This window comes from Pseudorca crassidens, chromosome 7 (genome assembly GCF_039906515.1).
Source record: "Pseudorca crassidens isolate mPseCra1 chromosome 7, mPseCra1.hap1, whole genome shotgun sequence".
Lineage (NCBI taxonomy): Eukaryota > Metazoa > Chordata > Mammalia > Artiodactyla > Delphinidae > Pseudorca > Pseudorca crassidens.
Genome location: NC_090302.1, coordinates 95,091,637 through 95,116,712, shown reverse-complemented (window position 1 = coordinate 95,116,712; position 25,076 = coordinate 95,091,637).

Sequence of the window (25,076 nt, the reverse complement as noted above, 5' to 3'; positions counted from 1 at the left end):
TTCATTATAAATAAGTGGAAGCATTTGTCTACTTTATTATGTCCTCCAGGATAGCTGTATCTGAACATTTGCTTATTGAATGTATGCAGTATAATTATAGCTTCATTTTCATTTATATCTCTCTTACATCTAATCTCAGATAGATCACATGAATTTGATATTTTATTGGTTAAACACTGTTAGATTTTAGCAAAGTTATACAGTTCAGTGAAATACCATTATGGCATTATATTAGCATTTATGTGGGTGCAGAGCTAGAGAGTCTCAAGACCACCCTCAGGCTCAATAATTCACTAGGAGGACACACAGAACTCACTGAAAGCTATTATACTCATTGTTACAGTTTATTATGTAACATACAGATTGATATTAGCTAATGAAAGAGATATGTGGGGCAGGGTCCAGGAGAGTTCTACCTGTGCAACTACAAGTTGTCTTCTCCCAGTGCAATCTTAGAGAGACCTAACTCCACTCTTCAATGGTGTCTGACTAGACACATGTAGTATTGCCTTCCTGGAAAGCTCACCTGAGCTTTGGGGTTCAGAGGTTTTTTAAGACTTGGTCATATAGTCATGGTTGACTGCCTGCATGGCTCTGCCACCATAAATCATTTTGTTAATATCTGCTATGGCTCCAAGCCCCCAGGTAAATAAAGACACTTTTATCTGGCAGGACTTTCCAAGGGCTTATAGATTACCACCCAGGAGCTGAAGGCCAAGATCAGTCCTTGTTTAGGCAAGATAATTCTTTACCACACGATAGGATGTGGTTTCATTTCAGGATAGCAAACAGAACATCACAACTTAGTTGTTATTTAAAAAAAGGAACCTTGGTGTGATGGAACTGAGAACCACAAGAAGCAGGGATGCAGCTGGTTGAGTGGCGGTAGAGAGGTCCTGATGATTGGCCATCTCTTTCATGATTATCATTAAATCATGCAAGTCCTCACTCTCAAGGTGACTGTATCTCTGCCACTTGTATTTCAGCCTCTCTCAAAGTGAAGAAAGTAAGATGAGATGATATTAGCCTTATGTGGCAATGGAACTCAAACCATGAAAGTGTCACACTTGTCAAAGAGGCTCAAAAGTGTCTGATGAAATATTGGATACGTATTGAATGATATGTATGTACTCGATAAGCTTATGGTTTCATTTTTTGTTTTCTAAACCTGAAGAAACAAAAACAGATGCATTCATTTAAATCACTGTGTCAAAGCCTTCCTTTTGTGGAGTCATGAGCAAGTGTTTTCTGTGTATATATCCTAAGTTTCAGGGTGACAGCAGGAACAAATTTAAGAATATTAGTGATAACCACTCAGACTAGTTTGAATTAACTGGATTCTATGAACTCTTCCTCACGCCTAGTGAATCTGTAGCAACTTGTTTCTGCTAATCAAGAAAACATGGAATTAGGGACTTTCCTTGTGGTCCAGTGGTAAAGAATCTGCTTTCCAATGCAAGAGACATAGGTTAGATCCCTGGTCGGGGAACAAATATCTCACATGCCGTGGGGCAACTAAGCCCATGCGTCACAACTACTGAACTCATGTGCCTCAATGAGAGAGCCCACGTGCTGCAAACTATAGACCCCATGTGCCCTGGAGCTCACATGCCACAACTAGAGAGAGAAAACCCACATACTACAACTAGAAAGACACCTGCACACTGCAAAGAGCCCACATACCACAACAAAAAGATCCCGCATGCCTCAACGAAGATCCTGTGAGCCACAACTAAGACCCAACACAGCCAAAAAATAAATAAAGAAAAAAGATCAACTTAAAAAAGAAAGGAAAACATGAAATTATTCTAACTCTATTAAATCCCAGCAAGAATGCAGTTTTTACTTCATCCTAAGGGATTACAAAAATGAAGTGTTTTAGGCAGCAACAATCTAGCAACAAGATGGTGTCCAGGGATTCAAGTCTTAGATAATGTTGGTACAATTTATATCAGCTGATGACATTTGTATGAGAATCATGTTCCAATCACACATCAATCCCACCTGGATCTTTCCTCCCCAATCCTGATTTGAATGCACATTTCTATTTTGCCCTGAATCCCAATGAGAAAACAACATCAGATTTATTTACTGATAGCTTGCCTTTCACATAGAAAATATTGTTATACTCTTTGTGAACTAAATTATGTTATACCTTGTGATGGAATATTCTGCAGTAATTAAAGAGGATAAGGTGAGGCAAAACTGTGAATGCAAGAAAAAGATCAGTGGTTTCCAAGGGTTAGGAGGGAGGGAGGGATAAACAGGCAGAGCACAGAGGATTTTTACGGGGAGAAAGAAAAAATTCTGTGTGATCCTATAACAGTGAATACATGTCATTATACATTTGTTCAAACCCATAGAATGTACACCACCAAGAGTGAACCCTGATGTAAGCTATGGACTTTGGGTGATTATGATACATCAATGTAGGTTCATTGATTGCAACAAATTTACCACTCTGATGAGAGATATAGATGGTGGGGGAGGCTGTGTGTGTATAGGGTCAGGAAGCATATAGGAAATCTCTGTCCTTTCTGCTCAGTTTTGCCATGAACCTAAAATTGGTTTAAGATATAGTCTATTAAATAAAAATAAAAAAACTGAGAAAGAAGTTTACAAAATACATTGGAGTAAAAAATGATTTATGATAAATTAAAATGTACATGTTTCCACTAAACTAATTATTAGCTTTGTTTTCTTTTGTTTAAGGATGAAGTGGATCTGTTACTGAACTCAGGTTTGACTGCTTGCCACTCGAAAGCCAATACTTGAGAGACAAGCTTTGGCTGGAAAGGAAAAGATGCCTTATTCAGGAGGCCAGCAACCCAGGGAGAAGGTGGACTCATGTCCAAGAACCAACTCTGAAGATTCTGCTGGACCATGAAAGTTTTTTAAAAGGAGAAAGGGAAGTTAATCATTTGAGGAGGGGGTCAGAGTTTGTTATCTTCCACTATGTGCAGGTTTTTTCCTGATTGGCTGGTGGTGATGTAAAAGGGTGGTGTTCCAGGAATCTTGTGCTTAGATCGAAGTTACCATCCTTCAATCTGGATGGGGGCCTTAGTTCCTGCAGAAGAACTCAAAGGTATTGTTATGTATATTCTTTGAGGGGGAACCAGGACTCTGCTTTATAGCTGCACTATTGTTTCTTGACTGCTCCTCCTTTGTTTTGCATTCCCTCCCTTCCCTTAGTCTAAGAAAACAACAAACATGTTAAGCAAAACAGAACGAAGGCCTTGAAAAATGAGCAGAAACTTAAGGTTCCAGGAATGTATCTAGTGTAGAAATTAGAGTTTAAAGTATAGCTAGGCTCTAGGGCCAAGGGACTGGTTACAGATCCACCTTTACTGATGTGAAAAGATGCATGCACTATGTTTTAATAATGCAAAAACATTATTTGCTACATAAGGGTTTTTTTTGGTCCTTTCTTCATGAATTCAGTAGTTTTCCAGTTAAATTTAGTAATATGCTTTCAAGTGTAAAGGAATTTCAATTTAAATAGAACTGGAGAATATAAAATGGAGAATCTCATACTTGTGCCCTCAAGAAGAGAAAACTGAAGGACTGAGAGACTGCTTTCCCATTAATGCCTGATTTATAGAGAACTGATAGTGTTGGAATTTTCTTGGATGATGGGGGTTGATCAGAGGTAATCTTATATCAACCCTGGGGTGTTTTGACAGAGGCATTAATGGAAGATGACCCAGGCAGTTTGGTCTCACAGCGTGGGCTGAATTGAACTTTGTGACTGGACTTGAAACAGGAGGGAAGGGGGCAGAGCATAACGTTTAAAAGAAAGACATAGCCCAAGGGCACGATGTAAACTGATTAGAACCAAATAGGTCCAAGATGACAGATGAGTCAACTTCCACTAGACCTTGAGCCTCAGTATACACTCATTGTGAAACATCAGCTCCCTAAATGACACACCCACAGGCATCATGACAGTTCCAAGGCCAACCATAAAGGTCAAAAAGAGGGTGGTGGCCCAATTCCTGGAAATCCCCACCCCTTCCCCCAAATAGCTGGAATATTCCTCCCGCTCATTAGCCTATGAAATTACCCACCCCTATAAAAACTGACAACTCCATAGGCTGGTGCCGCTCTCGACTTCTGAGATGGCCCACGTTCTGTCTGTGGAGTGTGTTTCTCTCTAAATAAACACACTGAATTATTGTCTCTCACTGAATTCTTTCTGCGATGAGACATCAAGAACCTGAGCTTCATTAAATCCTGAGACCAGGTGTGTGATCTCAATTAAAAGACTGTGGGTTCAAGTCCCAACCTGAGTTACACAGTTTCAGACTGGTTTTGTCTGTTTGGAAAATTTTCAAGGTTGGTCTCCATTTGTTTTAGATTTTAACTGACTCTATTTGAACTCTTCCCCCTTTTACATCCCCTGCCCATGAGTACAAGCTGCCCCAAACCCTCATCTGTAACTTGCTACAGTTTGCTTGTCCTGAATTGCAATTAATCTGCTATTTCCAAATAAACTTAATTTCTTTTGAGCTTGTCTCAGTTTACCTCATTTAGGTCAACACAAGCTCTTTTAATTTTGAAAAGATAAATTTGGCCTTTTAAAAAATTGAGTTGATATAATTGTATAAATCAAAATAAATGATGACACATATCCTAGGAAACAACATAACAATATTTTCAGTGTGGAAGGCAAGAACTTTAAGTGGGAAGTCAAAGAAGGTATGTGAAAATCCTGTGATCTTAACTTTAAAGTAGGTATATCAGGAAGACTAGTGTTTATTTTCTCATTTTAAGAACTTTTGCATGTATTTCCTGGGTCTATCCACTGGAAATTTCCAGAAGCAGTGAAAATCCAGTAGCAATGAGCATATTTATTGCTCAAACTGTGATCACCAAATATTCATTACCAAGGAATCCATCTAAGGCTCCGTAACAAAAAGGCTGATTCCAGGACTGTGCTAGAAAATGTGGAAGATGAGTCTGGAACTACACATTATATCAGAAAGAAATGAGAGTTCACTGGAGTCATGGCAAAAGGACCCAGAAATTTATCTGAAAACTAGTAATAATAGGAAAGTGTCAAGTGCTTATTCTGCTTCTCTAATATGAAATGTAGTAAAAAGTAAACAAATAATTATTTAATTATATGCTTTTATAAATATTTGATAAACTTAAATTTGAATTTAAAATACCATTATGAATTCATTTTTTCTTAAAGTGTTTATTTCACAAGTCTGTTTACTGAAATACTTGAGAAGAAAAGGCAAGCCAGTAGCAAAGGATGCCTGTTTTCCCATAAAAGGAACCAGATTTCTTGGAGAAATTGGCAGGAAATGTGCAAATGTACACAATTTTCCATTCAGGGCTTGGGCAAGAAACATGGGCTTGGGCATGAACCTAGTATATCATATTCTTCCTTGCCAGAAAGCAAGGAAGCATTCAAAGACAAATGGGGTCATGACAACAAGATACAGCTACTAATTTGGTCAGATTATTGCTGCTGAAAATGGTACACCTTGATCAATAAAAATAAAGTGATGATGGTAGACTGAAAAGTTCATCATGTGTAAAATCTATGATTACTTCTGCTTTCAGCTCCAATACTTAAAGAGTTTGGAAAGTTTTCATTTCCATTGTTACAATGAGAAAAAGCTAGACAATTTGAAAGTCAGCAGCTTCTTTAGAATTCATTAGAGAACTGAGGTTGTAGGTCAAACTGCTACCCTGAATTTGAAGAGAGAGGCACATCCGGAAAGATAGAACAACTGAGACCTACTTATCGAGAGTAGAACAGGCTGTAACCATAAACTGCTAGGAACACTTATGTGCTAATTTTGACAAATTACTGGAGGCTGAATCTGAACTAGCGTGAGAGTGAGAAAAAACAGGACCACAGTCTTAGGGTGTGCTCTGCATTGATGGGATTTTGCTCCAGGAACCCCTAAGAAAGATCCCAGTGTGGCCCTGGCCCAGGGAGGAGAGTAACCATTGTTAAATGACCCCAGAGCCGCCGTCATAAATAAGGTCTACTTTCTGTGGGAAAGAACTTCACCAGAGGGCAATTCTGAAACTTTATCTTAGCTAGAGAAAGGGAATTCCTCCCACACCAGTACCCTCCAATATTCCTGTCTCACCAAAGAGGGAAAAATATAGTCCCTCTGTCCCAAGAGGGACAGAGATAAAGGATATAGATTGGCTATGTCGTGGACGGAAAGAAGAGGAGGGAGTGAAGGGGAAACGTTACAACATAGGAGGAGGGACAGAAAGGCCACAGCCCTGAGATACAGGCCCACTGAATGACTGAGACTTAACCAAAAGACCATAGAATGTTCCCTAACACCCACACCTCATCACCACATGAACCAGCCTCCCGGATAACAACAGGGGATTACAGCTGAGTTGCAGATTCAGACTCTATCTAAGAAGGAGAACTTAGAACTCAAAGTCAGGAAGGGAGGGAAAAAAAAGACACTAGAAGAGAATTGAAACCTCTGTCACTTACAGCTACAGCAAATAATAATAGCCATCCACTAGTCAGGGGAACATAGATCCTTGGTTCAGATTACCTAAAAAGACATGTCTAGCTTTCAACAAAATATTATGACACACAAAGACAAGACACAACACTACTGTGTGAAGAAATGAGCCAGTCTTTAGAAGAAGACTCACATATAACACAGATGTTGAGATTATCAGTCAGGGAATTTAAAATAACTATGATTTATATCTTAATGGCTGTAAAGTAAAAAACAAATAACACACAAAAACTAATAGCAAATGTAAAAAGAGCACTGGAAACTAAGAAGGAATCCAAAAGAAATGCTAGAAGCAAATGACATAATAATGAAAATGAAAAATGCCTCTGATGGGTTCATCATGACCACTATGATGGAACATGTCAAAGAGTCATGAGAGCAAAGTGAAAGAGCTCCCAGAGGCCAAAGCTGGAACGATTTGAGCAACAAAATAAAGAAGTGTTAGATTATAACCCAAAGTTTGAAACTAATATCTATAAATCCATACTAATTAGTTAATTATATAAGTTAATGATTGAATAAATAAATAAATGGAAAAAAGAGAAAAATATCTGGGAAAGGATAAATCCAAATAATTTATGTGGAAACTCCCCATTCCTTAAGTGCACCATGTGCGTGATAACTTCCTTACAAAGAAAGTGGGAAAAAATAACTTTTCAGTGGAGAAACCTGACAGACACTACCTCAGCCAGGTGGTCAAAGTCAACATCCACAGTATCTGTTATGTTGATAGCATGTACTCTTGCTAGGATGTGATTAAAATGACAGTTTACCTCTGTAGTCTTCCTTCCAAAAATACATAACCTTGGTCTAATCATGAGAAGAACATGAGATAAACTCCCACTGAGGGACATTTTACAAAATACCTGACCAGTACTCCTCAAAACTGTAAAGATCATCAAAAACAGAGAAAATCTGACTATCACAGCCAAGAGGGGCCTAAGGAGACATGACAATTTAAAGTAAGTTACTTTGGATGGGATCCTGGAACAGAAAATGAGCATTAAATCTAAAAAGTAAAGAAATCTGAAAATAATATGAACTTTAATAAGAATGCATCTATATTGTTTCATTAGTTGTGACAAATTTACCATTCTGATGGAAGATGTCAACAAGAGGGGAAATGAGATGTGGGGTATGTAGGAATTTTCTTTACCATCTGTGATGGTTATTTTTATTGTCAACTTGTGAGGCTAAGTTATTCAATCAAACACTAATCTAGGTGTTGCTGTGAAGGTGTTTTTTAAATGTCAACATCTGCAATCAATTGACCTTTAGTAGAAGGTTGTTTTCCATAATGTGGATAGACTTCATCTAGTCAGTTGAAAGGCCTTAAAAGAAAAATTGTGTCCCCTCCCATAACTCTGAACTCTGCAGTCTAAATTAGATCAAAAGATTCCCAATTCTAATCTGAGAATGGTGTAACTTTTATCCTCAAATCTGATGTTAATTAATTTTTTCTGAGCTAGAGTGAATTAAGAACAAGCAAAATTGATGTTTCCCAGAGGAAATTATACCCCAAGACTGTAGCATCAACTCCTGTCTGAGGGTTTCCAGCCTGCTGGTCTGCCCTATGGACTTTGGACTTGCTAGCCCTCACAATCATGTGAGCCAATTCCTTGAAATAAGTTTCTATAAATAGGTAGATATATAGGTAGATGATCATATAGATATAATTGGTATAGGTAAAGATATAAATATAGATCCTACTGATCCTGTTTTCCTGGAGAACACTGATACACTGTCTTCATAATTTTCTATCTCAATCTATTGTAAAATAAAAAGCTTAATTTAAAAATCTATTATTACAAAATGATATTTTAAAAAAGATTGTATTGGTCAACACTGGTAATTGTTAAGACACTAACTCACTGTTCTAAAGCTTTAAAAATAATTGGAAAGATTTAAACAGTTTTTCTGTTTTTTTTTTTTTAGAGTAACAAACTGTTATATAATAAAAGGTTCTCTCTACACAAAATTCCAACAAATAAATGCAGAAGAAATAATGTAATTAGACAATTAGCATTTTGTAAACTCCAATGGATTAAAATCATCCAAGGGTTGGTTGATGTGAAATTTTATATTGGAAATATCACACAGACACAAACTGAACGTTCCAGTGAATGTTAACATCACTAGTTAAATTCCTCATGATCTAATGTAATAGAAAATTTACAATACCATCTATGAAGCTGTGTTGAAAAAAAATTGAATTGAAATATAACTGCTCCTCACTGCCAGTTTATAGAACACACACTGAGAAAGAGAAACATGAAGAATGATGCCACAAAGAACCTATTAACCAAATGCAAAATGTGAGAATTCTACAGGATAAATAATTGATTCTTTCTCAACCCCTCAGAAATAGCCAATGGGAAAATCTGAGAAGACATAAGAACCAAATACAATTTATGGATATTGTTTGGATTGTGATTCTGTGAAAAAATGGCTTTGAGATAATCAGAGCAATTTGAGTATAGAATACTAAATAGTGTGAAGTAACATTTTAATTTAATTATTTTAAATTTAGATGTGTTAAAGGCATGATGAATGTGTAAAAAGAAAGTGTATGTTAGCAGTACATGATGAAGTATTTACAGGTGAAATGGCACATGCCTGAGATTTTCTCTGAAATACTTTAAAAATCACAAAATAAAAGTGGGGAGATGAGAGTAACAAAACTGTCCATAAGTTTGTAATTGCTGAAGATGGATATTGGGTAAAAAAAGTGTTTATTAAACCATTACATCAGCTTGTGGTATGTTTGAAGTTTTCCATATTAAGAAAAATTTTTAAATTTTTCTAAAAATATGTTGGATTTTGATAATGTTTCATTTTCTAAAAAGGAAAAATGAAAAAAATAGTATTTATAAAGTTAAATTAGTATTATGACAGCTTACTTTTCTGAAATGACAAATTTTTCTCCAAAATACTTGGGCTATGGAAATGCAATAATCAGCCCCTAAAGTTACACACCTCTAAAATAAATAATATAAACACAAAAGGAAAACAATGGATGAAAAGAACAAGGGAAAGAAGAAAAGCAGAAGAGGAATGAAGGAGCAGAAGGAAACAAAACTATTCATTGATAGATTTTTATCTTTCCAAAAACAATTGTTCCAGTGGTAAATGTTATATCTATTTTTAAATCTTCAAAAACCATTATTTTGCCTAGCAGCATCCTAGGAAAAGACAATTGCAAAACTATGATTTAATTTAATTATTTCCTTGTTAAATATTTATAATGTAGGACAAGCATATGGCTTGATGATGAAACCAAGCAGGACCATGTGGAGCCCTCCCATGCACAAAAGCCCCTTCATGTCCCCCATTTCTTGTTTGGAGAAAAAAGGTTTTGGTCTCCTAGGCCTTCCCTGGGTTCTAAAGCATAAGCACAAGGAGTTACTAATTAGGGAAGTAAGTGGATGCAAAAACAAAGGAAAAGCTATTAAACAATCTGACACAGATCTCTGAGTTGTTCTGCAGGAACTAAGACACCCCCACCCCCATGCACCCACCCAGGTGGAGGATGGTGACTACAGGCTGAACAGAAGCACTTGCACCCCAGATTGGGTGCAACCAGAAGTTTGATCAACAAGATTTCTGAAATATCACCCTGTTACCTCACCTCCAGCCAATCAGAAGAAAGTCATGTATCCTGCAGCCCTCACCCCAAATGTTGCCTTTAAAAACGCTTCCTTGAAAGCCATCAGGGAGTTCTGGTTTTGGAGTATGAGCCACCCATACTCCTTGCTTGGCACCTGCAATAAACTCTGTACTTTCTTTACCACACCTGGTGTCAGTAAATTGGCTTTGCTGCATGGCAGACCCAAGTTCAGCTTGGCAACAATGCTTAGAATAACATTGTGTACCCTACCATCACTGAGGATGCAGAAATATCTTCAAATGATACATCAAGAAAATAGTTATCACAACTTCATCTCTGATTTAAATGGAAAGATGGGTGTTGGAATTTAGTGCAAGACATAGAAGGAACAAGACTCGTCATTCTTTGGGGGAGAAGACAGCCCAGTGATTACGGAGAGGCCTGTATCCATTTTTGTTCTGAGAGCCAATACATTAGCAAGCATTCTTTTTTATTTATTTATTTTTTAATTTTACTTTTGGCTGTGTTGGGTCTTCATTTCTGTGTGAAGGATTTCTCTAGTTGTAGCAAGCAGGGGCCACTCTTCATTGCGGTGCGTGGGCCTCTCACTATCGTGGCCTCTCTTGTTGTGGAGCACAGGCTCCAGATGCGTAGGCTCAGTAGTTGTGGCTCACGGGCCTAGTTGCTCCGCGGCATGTGGGATCTTCCCAGCCAGGGCTCGAACCCGTGTCCCCTGCATTAGCAGGTAGATTCTCAACCACTGCACCACCAGGGAAGCCCATTAGCAAGCATTCTGACAGCACAGAGATCCTCTGAGAGTCAGGGTGACAAAAAAACAGAAGGAAAAATTAATGTTTCAACAGGAGAGAAAGATGCTGGCAAATTTGTTGCCAATATGGATTGGTTAAGCACGTTACACTTGCAAGAGTATTTTGTTTTATAATTTTTCATTTCACTTCAAATTTTAGTATTGGAGTTTAAATATATTTCAGTATATATTATGGCCCTTCATTTTTCTGCTCTTGAAGTTTATTGCAATTTTCTTTGTTGCCTTTTTTTTCCATTGACATAATTTTAAACATTATAATTTACCCCATTTTTCATGTATTCATTTCCTACCTGACTAGGACTACTTCCTTGACCAAACTTTAGTCAGGATCCTCTGAATCCTCTTTTTGACTAAGCTTTGTCCCTGTACTGCCAAGCTTGGTTTTAGCAAAAAATCCTGCTGTCAGTTTTTTGAGAATTCCCTGTCTCTTGATATCCAATCAAGCTCCTTTTCCCCCTCACCTTTGGTTATTAAGCAAGTTCCTCTTATTAATTGTCTACCTCTCTGTCATTCTGCTCACTGGCTATAAATCCCCAATTGTGCCTGTTGTATTTGGAGTTGAGGTCAATCTCTCTCCTTTATTGCAATAGTTCCTCTCCTATTGCCATAGTCTTGAATAAAGTATTCCTTGCCATTTTAAATAAATGTCAGAATAATTTCTCTATAATGTACTATACCAATGGACTCTGTGCTACAAATTATACAAAAAAATAGCATTCCATTTTCACATTCCCATTCCTTCTAGAATCCTTCTGATTGTGGTTACATATATTCTTAACCTTACTGTTTATCTGGTGGCTCTTGCAAAAACTTTAGGAAATAACCTTAAATATATTTTTGTTGATTTGTATATCTTAGAAGTTATCAAGTACCTTTAAATTAAAATAAGGATAATAGCACATGTACAATTTATCCCATTTTTTTCATGTATTATAACTTTCACAATTGTCAGGAAAAGTTATGAAAGACCAAAATAAGAAAAAAAAAAAAAGCTTAGTAAATACCTTACCTAGGTATCCATCTGAGTTATCTCTGCCTTTCAAGGTCTTTGAACTATCTTATAGCTCTGTAAGTTGTAGAAAACTGACAATAATTCAAATTGTTCTTTGTTCATAGAAACACAAAAGAATTGAGCCCAGTGTATCGCAATTAATTATTGCCCTGTAGATAGATCTGTTTTGCATCTATTTGTAACTTGATTTCAGAATTATTTACTCCCTATATATGTTTTTCTGAATTCTCTTTTAAACGGGTTATGACATCTTACAGATTCTGTCATTAATTGTTATGATTTTTGACATATGTTCATTTTATAGTCATATGAAGTCACAAATTTCCTTTAAAAACTTATCCTTTAACACAATGTTGGGATTTGTAACAGTTAACCTTTTGAATCATATTTCCTACAGCTTAGTCATTTTTCTACACATAAGTGTTTAATGCCTTATCCCAGACGTTTTCCCTGGCTTCTGGTTTGAACTCTTGCTTGGCTAAATTCTACTGTTGTCTGATTGTTTTTCAGGAAATGCTCACAGGTGTCATGAGTTTCTTTATGTTTAAGGTTTGTCTGCTCTCTTCACCCTTGAATGACAAAGTCACCAGGAAGAACATTGTGGACTCCACCTTCTTTCTTTCAGAACTTTGTTTTCTGACATTAGATGTTGCTGTAGAGAAATCTGAGGCCATTTCAATTTTTCCCCTTTTAAGTAACTTGCTTTCTTTGCTAGTGGTCTAAAGAATTATCTCTTTTCCATTAAAATTCACTAACACAAAAATGATATATCTCTGTGTTGGTTATTTTACATCAAATTTACTGGGACCAAGTGTGCCTTGTGATCTGTACAAGCAATTTTTCCTTGGTTTTTGTAAAATTCCACTTTGTTATATCTCTGAATAAAATTTTCCTTCCTTTTTACTACAAAACATTAATTTTTTACTACAAAATATTAATTTTTGTAGTAAAAAAATTAATTATTTTTACTACAAATCATTAATTCTTGGGCTTCCCTGGTGGTGCAGTGGTTGAGAGTCCACCTGCTGATGCAGGGGATGTGGGTTCATGCCCTGGTCCGGGAAGATCCGACCTGCTGCAGAGCGGCTGGGCCTGTGAGCCATGGTCGCTGGGCCCGTGCGTCCGGAGTCTGTGCTCCACAGCAGGAGAGACCACAATCAGTGAGAGGCCCGTGTACCACACGCACACACAAAAAACAAAAACATTAATTCTTTACTACAAAAACATTAATTGGGCTTCCCTGGTGGCACAGTGGTTGAGAGTCTTCCTGCCGATGCAGGGGACGCGGGTTTGTGCCCTGGTCTGGGAGGATCCCACGTGCGGCGGAGCGGCTGGGTCAGTGAGCCATGGCCGCTGAGCCTGCATGTCCGGAGCCTGTGCTCTACAATGGGAAAGGCCACAACAGTGAGAGGCCCGCATACAACAAAAAAAAACAAAAAAACATTAATTATCTTAGTTTTGAATAATCTGTTTTTTCTCCATAATATATTATCTTTCTTTCAATTGCTCTAATCAATTTGTTTCTCACTCTATATTCATAATGATTATTTAAATCCTTTTTCTATATCAGTCATTAAGTGCTAAGCTATTCTCTTTTTTTCTTTGCTGTTTCTATTTTATCTTTTTATTCAGTACTATAATGATTTTTATTTGTAATTTTCTATCCACAATCTCTCTCTTTAGCTACTTTTATTTTAATACCCCACACTTAAAATCCTTTAAATTAAACTCATTATTTATGTATTTTTCCATGTAGGGTAAAATATTAGTGAGTTTCTTATTTCCTTGGATTAATTTTTTTTCCTAATGCTGCATCTTTCTCTTGCCTGCCAACTTCTTTTTTCCTCCCTTCCGTCCTTCCTTCTCTACCTTCCTTCTTTCTTTCTTTCTTTCTTTCTTTCTTTCTTTCTTTCTTTCTTTCTTTCTTTCTTTCTTTCTTTCTTTCTTTCTTTCTTTCTTTCTTTCTTTCTTTCCTCCTTCCTCTTGCATACTCTCCCATCCTCCCATTTTCCCCCTTTTTTATGTATCAATTTCTTCATAAACATCATGTTAAAAGTGTACAAGTCTGTCCAGAACTTTATTTGTACTGATATGATGAATGCTCCTTGACTTTCCTCTTATGATGCATGAACCTGCTTCACTTCCTCTATGAAGCAGTATGATGATTACATGTTCAGGACCTGATGTTTCAGGGGTATGGAGGTACAGGACTCAGAGAGGACTATATATAGTGATGGTTGGCAGTCCTAGACTCTTCCCTCTCTTTTGTAGTTATTTTGAATACCTTGAATGAAAGGGAGCATATTTTACTCTATGATGTCCTGGAGCCCATTGGTTAATATTTCTCTGACTTGACCTTGCACCTTTTCAGGATTGGGTCCTACTTCAGGGGTTGGAGCCTTGTACCTGCAGCCTCCATCTAACTGAATGGGAACTGATCCCTGCCCTCGCCTGGCTGTCTCACTCACATGGTGATAGCTCCTCCTGCAAGCAAAAATGGGCTAACTGGAAAGTGTTTGGGCCTCTCTTGGACATTGTGTGTGTTTCTCACTTATGTTCGATTTGCCTAATTTTCCATTTATTGCTCAAAATAATTAAGTCCTTCCTTTTTCCCTCTGTTTTTCTCCTAAGTCATCAGCATGGAATTTCTGTGGGTATTTTGGGTTTTTTTTTGTTGCTGCTCCTGCAGAATGAGAAGGATATAAAAGCCTTCAACATTCCCTTTATTTTTACTTCTCCCCAACCCAGGGCTCATGGTGAGATCTGTCTGGAACTTCCTCAGCTCTCCTAAGGTGCCTCCATGGAGCATAGAGTAAAAAGCTACATGGAGAGACACCAGGCTGAGTTTTGAGAATTTTTAGCCAATCCTTTTTTCTTGCTTAATTGTAGGCCACGAGCCTTCAGACCACTTAATTTAAATTTGAACGTGTGAACTTTTCACTGCCTCTCCTCGTGCTGCCCCTCCTTCTTTCCCCTTTCCATCATAACTGATTCTTTATTCATACTGCTCGATTCTGAGATAGAAAGGTTTTCATACCCAGCTTCACATTGCTGATTTAAGTCTGAAATTACACAATGCTTTCATGAATTCCTTTGGGTGCAAGTCTTGGTGGCAATTTTAAGACATCTACAGATGTTAAAACGCACACAACAGCTTGGTGCCTTCCATGTGGCCCAGAGACACTTTTAAAAAGCAGATTGTGAGCATGTTTATTTTCAGCCATCTCTGGAGAGGCAATGATAATTTTGAAATGTCACTTTTAGATGTTTTAGAATGCATTTTTTAAAAAACAAATATTTTTGCCTCCATTCAGTATTACCTGGATATCAAAAAATTTGAGTTTGAGAAAAACTGGGATGGCCAGGGCACTTTTGAGTTCAAATCTCCTAATCTTCCAATAATACAACCTGAAAATTACCACTGCCCCTTTCCTTGGCCTGTTGGCCATGAGTGGATTTATGTCTGCTGAAGGCAAGAACGTGTAGAGATTCATTGGGATGTTGTTGGCTACAGGAGCAAGAGTGTGGCCTTCCTGCCTTAAACAAGATGGAGACACTAGTTAAGAACATAAACCTTATGTTCAAACGAGCAATGGCTTCTCTTTCCTTAATCCCTTGGCCCTGCTTTTGTAGGAAGTTATAAAATGTTATGTTCTAAGTCACCACTTTATTATTGTTTTATTACATGCAATGACACTACTATGCATTACATGCTTCTTATGTGCCAGGCAGTATTTCAGATACTTTATCAATACAATCTCATGTAATTTTCAGCACAACACTAAAATAAGTATATGTATTTGGTTGTGAGAAACCGAGCCACTGAGCAATTAGGTCATCTGTCTCGGTTCACATAGCTAATGTGGAAGCTGGATTTAAACCTTGGCTGACTTCTCAGGACAGTCTCCCTTTCTGGGCTGTATTCTTATAAAAGGCATAGCTCCTTGCATGGTACTAAGCTGATCATGCAGGGAAAACTCGTGGAACACAAGAGAATCTGAAAGATTTGGGGGGGTTCCAGCCCTGCAGCCACCAGCATCATGAGACTGAGTCCTTCACAACTTCTTTGAGCCTCCTTTTCATTGACTATAAAATGACCCAATGCTATCCACTTTGCAGAGTTGTGCTAACAATTCCATCTCTGTGGGGTGTCTAACTATGCCCTGCATCTCCTAAGTATTTGCTTATTGACTGACACTTGGTGTGGAATTGTCACTGTCTACATTTTTAAAATACATGAATTCCAAAGGAAAAATTCTTACACATACTTTCCATATGCTATACAATGGAAAATTAGCAGTTGTATAACTAGTCAGTAGAATATAGTTTAATATATATTTTCAGAATAAAGCTGGTGGTTTGATGATGTTCAAAAAGTAAAGATACATTAACATCTTTGAATTGCATGACCTAAAAAATGAGTCATTCATCCACAGCTCTGGTAATTATTTTAGCAAATTACAGCCCCTTCCTTTGGCCAAATTTCTAGCTAGTGAGAGCGGGAGACCTGTTCCCAGAGAGAATGAGTCACCTATAGGGACTGTCTCCAGCTGCTCCTTCTTCTGTGCAGATGGGAGAACTGACATTTGAGCTTGTGTCTTGTGGGCCCCACCTATTGACAGTCTTCTTTATAAAGGGGAAAGAAAAGAACAACTGTCTTGGCCACAAAGAACAAAGATGAAGTAGTCCATTATGAGATGAAATGTGTCACCCTAAATATGTTGAAATCCTAACCCTCAGTACCTGTGAATGTGACTTTATTTGGACATAGGGTTCTTGCCAATGGATGTAGTCAAGTTAAGATGAGGTCATTAAGGTGAGCCCTAATCCAATATGAATGATGTTCCTTAAGAAAGGGGGAAATTTGGATGCAGAGAAAGACACACAGGGAGAATGCCATGGAGAGGGGAAGGCAGAGATCAGGTAACACTTCTATAAGCCAATGGATACTGAAGATTGGCAGAAACTACCAGAAGCTTGGAGAGAGACTCAAGACAGATTATCCGTCAGAGACCTCGGAAGGAACCAATGCTGCAGACACCTTGACTTCAGACTTCCAGCCTCCAGAGCTGTGAAACAATACATTTCTGTTGTTTAAGCTGCCCTGTTTTTAATACTTTGTTATGGCAGCCCCAGGACACCAGTGCATGGTCCTCAGCAATGAGCTGAATTTCCCTTTTGCTCATCACATAGTCAGAGGCACTGAAATACTGTGCCCGACTTGGAACCTCGGAAGACGTGATGAGTTTGGGATTTTCAGATGGAGACCTGGAAATATAGCTGAAGAACCTGGAATAAAAGAGTGAGTGTGGCTGCACTGAGCACAGCAGCAGCATCCTGTCCTTGAACAGCTAAGACTCATGTTGCTGAGTTAGTGAGGGTGGGGAGCTAGTGAAGGCAGAGCAGGCCTCTTCTAATCTCCTGGCCCAGTGCCTCCTTGTGGACCAACTGGACCAAATTCATTCCTCATGTGCAAGAGCATCGAAGATTTACTGAGAAATATTTATCTAATTAGAGCATACATTTAAATGAGACAAAGTCATGCATTAAGGTGAAGTTGGAGAAAATTGTGGCAGAGGAACACAATGGTGACCTTTTCCTGATAATGTTGAATTATTCATAGCCTTTGATGCATATTCTCCCCTAGAACTCAATATCACTTTTTAAAAAATCAGGAAGACTTTTTCTTCACACTTTATCATAGAACGTTTTGCAAAAAAAAAAAAAAAAATAGAGTGGGTATAAGCCTACAAGAAGATATCCTGAAAATTGGAAAGACATTGTGGAGAAAACCTGTAATAATACTGACAATTCTAAGGATATTGATAAAACACCACAAACAATTCCCTGAAAGGGGAAAAAGCAGAAAACTAAGCTTTATTTCTATATACATTGCTCTCAAATAAGATGATAACTTTAATTCTTATAATAGAAAGGAAGATATGATAAAAGCATACCAGTATAATAGCAAGAAAGGCATGAATTATCCCTGTTTTACGAACAAGAAACCTGGTACTCACAGACACTTAGTAACTTGCCTCAGGTCACAAAGCTAGTGAGATTCAAAATCAGAAATTGAACCCAGTAAGTTCAACTTGGGAAGCCAGGATTTTGGACCATGAAGAAATCTTTTGAAAGAATATGACTTCCACCTTTAAGTCAATAATTATCATTGCAAAGACAGGTCTGTTATTTCTGCCCAGAATATTTTTAAGACTACACAACCTGAAATCCATTTTTATCATAAAGATGAGATGTCTAAAAACAAAATTTGAAATAAAAACTGATTCAAAACAAGTGAGTTCTGAGGTATTTCTTGGAAATAAAAGTCCAGTCCATTCTAGATCTGATAGCACCTGCCTCTATGGCTACATTTCCAGGACATCAGATGACCAATGGTTTAAAGTTGGTGCCAAATGAAACGAATTTCAAAGGACATTTGAATCATAAATAGGCTTCCAAGCTGTCATATATTAAGTCTATGTGATCAGAAGCTGGTAAGGCAAGAGAAATGTCTTAAGAACTCACAGAAACACAGCCTCAAATAGAACAGCTTCAGTGTGACAAAATTGTTGTGACTTGGAAGCTAGGCAAGCACAAGTGCATAGGTTATGATAGAGGCTGTAGAGATAGTAGTTACCACTGAACAAGCACCTAAGTGCCAGGGACTTTGCACACATTATCTTCAACATGCCTATCATCAATGGAAGGGGCAGTATCACTTATTACTTCCTCTACATAGAGGAGAAAACAGTTTCAGAGATGACTCACTTCCCCAAGGAAAAACACTGTCAGGTAGGATGCAATGCAATTCTCTTTGGAACAATGACCTTATGTTAATGTAGAGTCTTAGAGCCACCAGCAGTGACAGTTCTGCAATAGTGGATTTAGGTGTCAGTCCATAGACAGAATTTGGGCTCAGAGGAGCTGGCCTGATGTGGAACTTCTCAGCTGCGAGTGGATACACAGGTGCACTGTCTTGCAGAGTAAAGGACAAATACATTTTTATCATGGTATTCCCAGACACAAAAGTAGAGTGTAATGAACTGCCACATACATGTTACCCAACTTCAACAGTTATCAACTCATGGCTAATCTCAAAGGATGATATCTTTGATTAAAAGAAAAATCTGGATGCTTCCGTGTACCAGCTTTTCCTTTGTCTTAATTTGCCCACTTGCAGTGACCAATACTTTAGGTGTGGATTTAAGGGGGAGAAACTGCTAGTAGAGAAAGGTAGAAATTCCTGAATTGAGAGATAAACTGATCATCCTGACTATGAATTTATTAATACAGGAAAAAAACAAAACATTTAACAACTATGCACTTTTGTTAGATTCATTTGGATCTGATACAAAAATTGGACATGTTTTTAGCAAAGAAAATGTCTTCCTTGTTATTTATTCAATTAAGACTATACTCACCATCCTTCTTGACACCACAACCATTACTTATTCAATGTCAGTGAATCTGTTATTTCATCAAGAATCTCAAATTGTAATGCCCAGGGCTATCAGACCAACAAAACTGAGGGTCTTAGGCAGTGCCCAGGAACCCTGGAGTGCATGGTGTTTCTTGAGAATGTATGCTTATCAACAGTGTTCCAGTTCTAAGCCAAATCCATTGTGCAGGCTGAGTTTGTCCTACAAGATGCCATTCTGAAATCCTGCCTTACCTTTATTATCTCATGTATTACCCACGAGTTGTGCAGGGATGTATTTTTGTTCTTATTTCACAGATATACAAACAGAAGCTCAGACTTAGAGCAGATGACACAAATCACCTTTCCTTCCTCTTTATGTCAGAGATTCCCAAGGCTGCAACCTAGAACTTGTGAGCAGCAGACATCCAACTGCTTTGGCATCACAATCTCCAATGGTCCCACCTCCTGCCCCTCTTGCAGGGCACGTGTTTCCAACTTCACAGAGATTTCAGTCCTTTGGCCCTTCTGTTATTTATTCATGACTTTACCAACCTCCAACGTACAGATATGAGGGTGCCCAGTTGTCTTTCCTCAAGGCATGATTTCCAGATTGTCAACTTCATACCACTCTGGCCAACTGCAGCACACCTAAGGAAAGCAATGTATGACCTGGTGGTTTGGTGGCTGGAGTAAAGCCATCCACAGTCTCCAATCCCAGATGAGAGGGCAACCTTTGTGGGTCATCTTCTCATTTCTCCCTGACCACTTATTCTCACACTGAAAGACTGGATGAGTTCATTTTTTTTTCTTTCCCATTCCCAGGCCATGACTTTATCTAATATTTTCTAGAGGAAACAAAAAAGCTCTTCTTCCTTTTTCTGTCCCTGACCCCAATACAATATGATACACTTACCCTCCCTTTCCTGCAGCTTAAGGGTACTCTCAGCCTTGCCCTCTGCTTGAGCTCTGGGTCCACCTGTCCCTGCTTTCTCAGGGATAGCTTTCTACTGAGGAGCCCCCATACCTTGTCTTCAATGCCTCCCTCAGTTCTGATCTTTCCTCACATGTTCAAACCCTCTTTTGTTTTTTGTCAGTGAAAGTCCTTTCCCTATTCTGTGGTTTCTACCTCTTATCTCATCTATCTCTGTTTCTTTGTCAGACCTTCCATAAAAGGAAAAGCCGAATAATGGCTCTTCAAAAATGTCTAAGTCCTAATCCTCAGACCTGTGAATATGTTATATTTTGTTACATGAAAGGGGGGATTGCCATTGCTAATCAGCTGACCTACAGATAAAGAAATTATCTTGGATTATGCAGGTGGATTCAAAAATCCTTAAGTGAGGAAGGAGTAGATAGAGGGAATGCCAGAGTAAGTCCATGTGAGACTCAACTATCCAATGCTCAGAAAGAAACATGCACCAAAGAATAGGAAGCCTCTAGAAACTGGAAAAGGCAAGGAAATTATTTCTACCCTAGAATCTCCAGAAGGAATACCACCCTGCTGATATCTTGACTGATAATAAATGTAATTAATATATTTTGTTTTAGGCCACTAAAATTGTGATAATTTGTTACAGCACCAAAGGAAATTAATACATACTCCTGCCACATCATCCCTCTCTTTGGTCTCCTTTTGACTCAACTGCTCAAGCAAGAATGATGCAATAAACTCAGTGAGGTCTTACATGCATTTAAGTAATCACAACAACTTTTTCATATATTTGGAAAAATAATATATTTTCATGAATACATGTGTGTAATTAGGATGATTTACATGAAACTGTTATTTATGTAGGTCAAAAATTGAATATTAATTTCATATCATTCAAACATATATATATATATATAGAGAGAGAGAGAGAGAGAGAGAGAGAGAGAGAGCAGAAAAAATTTATTATTCCATGTGCTGACAATGGTTCTGAGGACAGCTCATAACTTTGTAGTTCCACCATATATGAGGCTCAGACTTTAGGAATCATTGCTCTAAAGGTACAGACAAGTGAAAGATAAATATATATGCAAATCTCTTTGCCCTTCCTCCTGTTTCTTCATAGAGCATTTAAATTATTGATATGACTGTGAGAAAAAAAAAACATTTTATGGCAAATGTCCCAATTGTTTTTATTTTCCCCCAACCCTGAAGGAGAAAAAGAAAAAGTTAAAGAGCTAAAAAAGAAAGGAAAGAAAAGGAGGAGAATGAGGGGAGGAAGGAAGGGAGGAAGGAGGGAAGAAGGAAAGAAAAAAGGTAAATGGGAGAAAGGGAGAGGGAGGGAAGGAGGAGGAGAAAATGGAGGAAGAGAGATGATAGGCAGAAAATATAGAGCTAAAAAAAATTGAGAAGTTTTTAGTATGACACAGTTCGAGTTCCTTTCAGATATATTGTCTTTTTGAGATATCTTTGAGAATAGGCATATGATCCACAGGTAATGATATTTGATATCATTAAATCATTGATAAAGATATATTATTTGTTTCACTGCTGCTATTGAATACATGTCATTTAACTAGTGCAATGGCTTAAAACTACAATAGTAAGGGCCATTGAGTGTGACTAAATCTAACTTGTAGCATCATCTGAGAGAAGACTGATTTAGCTTTAGGATTAAAGTCTTTATATCTTATTTGTCACTGTTAGACTCAGAAAAGCTATGTCATAATTTGATTTATTTCTTTGATATATTTCCAATATAATAGAAGTCTCTGTTTACCATTGACTTTTATTTTTTAATATGAACACTGGGCTTATTTATAGTCAGAACATTATAAACTGAAGTATAGTTCTTAGAGAAAAAATAATGACTTTGATATCTAGTAGAGTTTACATGCAAAATAAACTTCTCACACTAAATATTGTTAAAAATGAAGTCAGGTGAGATATTTTGTATGTTAAATTTTTGTTGTTATTTTAATAGACTTAATTTTTTTTATATTGGAGTATAATTGATGTACAATGTTGTGTTAGTTTTAGGTGTACAGCAAAGAGATTCAGTCATACATACATATATATCCATGCTTTTTCAGATTCTTCTTCCATAAAGGTCATTACAGAACACTGAATAGAGTTCCCTGTGCTATACAGTATGTCCTTGTTGATTATCTATTTTAAATATAGTAGCGTGTATATATTAATCTCAAACTCCTAATTTATCCCTCTCCCCCACCTTTTATCTTTGGTAACCATAAGTTTCTTTTCAAAGTCTATGAGTCTGTTTCTGTTTTGTAAATAAGTTCATTTGTATCATCATATTAGATTCTGCATACAAGTGGTATCATATGATATTTGTCTTTGTCTGTCTGACTTACTTCACTTAGTATGATAATCTCTAGATCTATCCATGTTGCTGCAAAAGGCATTACTTCATTTTTTAATGGCTGAGTAATATTCCATTGTATATATGTACCACAACTTCCTTACCCTATCCTCTATCAATGGCAATTTAGGTTGCTTCCATGCCTTAGCTATTATAGATTTTTTTTCATTTTTTATTTATTATTATTATTATTATTTTTTTACGGTATGCAGACATCTCACTGTTGTGGCCTCTCCCGTTGCGGAGCACAGCCTCTGGACACACAGGCTCAGCGACCATGGCTCACGGGTCGAGCCGCTCCACGGCATGTGGGATCCTCCCGGACCTGGGCATGTCCCCTGCATCGACAGGCGGACTCGCAACCACCGCGCCATGTCCCCTGCATCGACAGGCGGACTCGCAACCACTGCGCCACCATGGAAGCACTATAGATTTTTTTAAAGAACGTTTTCAGATTCATAGCAAACTTGAGCAGAGGGTATAGAGATTTCCCATATACCCTCTTCCCCCACACATGCACAGACTCTCCCATTGTCAATATCTTCCACCAGAGTGGTACATTTGTTACAATTTATGAACCTACACTGATGCATCTTTATCACTAAAGGTTCATAGTTTGCATTAGGGCTCACTCCTGGTGTTGTACATTCAATGGGTTTCAAAAAATGTATGATGATATATATACATCATTACAAAGTCATACAGAGTATTTCCACTGACTTAAAAGTCCTCTGTGCTCTGGGGTCTTGTTGCTCCATCTGAGTGTCAGGCCTGTGCCTCTGATGTGGGAGAGCTGAGTTCAGGACATTGGTCCACCAGAGACCTCCCAGCTCCATGTAATATCAAAAGGCAAAAGCTCTCCCAGAAATCTTCATCTCAATGCTAAGACCCAGCTCCACTCAATGACTAGCAAGCTACAGTGCTGGACAACCTATGCCAAACAACTAACAAGACAGGAACACAACCCCACCCATTAGTGGAGAGGCTGACTAAAATCATAATAAGCTTACAGACACCCAAAACACACTACCGGACATGGTCTTGCCCACCAGAAAGACAAGATCCAGTCTTATACAGCAGTCCCACCCACTAGGAAGCCTACAAACCCATTGAATGAACCTTACCTACTAGGGGCAGACACCAAAAACAACAGGAACAATGAACCTACAGCCTGTGAAAAGGAGACCCCAAACACAGTAAGTTAAGCAAAATGAGAAGACACAGAAACACACAGCAGATGAAGGAGCAAGGCAAAAACGCACCAGACCAAACAAATTAAGAGGAAATAGGCAGTCTACCTGAAAAAGAATTCAGGGTAATGATCGTAAAGATGATGTAAAATCGTGGAAATAGAATAGAGAAAATACAAGAAATATTTAACAAGGACTTAGAAGAACTAAAGAGCAGAAAACAATGATGAACGACAAAACAAGTGAAATAAAAAATTCTCTACAAGGAATCAATAGCAGAATAACTGAGGCAGAAGAATGGATAAATGAACTGGAAGATAAAATAGTGGAAATAACTACCACAGAGCAGAATAAATAAAAAAGAATGAAAAGAATTGAGAACAGTCTCAGAGACAACTGGGACAACATTAAAAGCACCAACATTCGAATTATAGGGGTTCCAGAAGAAGAAGAGAAAAAGAAAGGGACTGAGAAAATATTGGAACAGATTATAGTTGAAAACTTCCTTAATATGGGAAAGGAAATAATCAATCAAGTCCAGGAAGTGCAGAGAGTCCCATACAGGTTAAATGCAAGGAGAAACATACCAAGACATATAATAATCAAACTATCAAAAATTAAATACAAAGAAAAAATATTAAACACAGAAAGGGAAAAGCAAAAAAGAACATAAAAGGGAATCCCATTAAGGTTAACAGCTGATCTTTCAGCAGAAACTGCAAGCCAGAAGGGAGTGGCAGGACATATTTAAAATGATGAAGGATAAAAACCTACAACCAAGATTACTCTACCTAGCAGGGATCTTATTCAGATTCGATGGAGAAATTAAAATCTTTACAGACAAGCAAAAGCTAAGATAATTCAGCACCACCAAACCAGCTTTACAACACATGCTAAAAGAACTTCTTTAGGCAGGATACACAAGAGGAGGAAAAGACCTACAATACCAAAACCAAAACAATTAAGAAAATGGTAATAGGAACATACATATCGATAACTACCTTAAATGTAAATGGATTAAATCCTCCAACCAAAAGACATAGACTGACTGAATGGATACAAAAACATGACCATATATATGCTGTCTACAAGAGACCCAATACAGATCTAGGGACACATACAGACTGAAAGTGAGGGAAAGGAAAAAGATATTCCATGCAATTGGAAATCAAAAGAAAGCTGGAGTAGC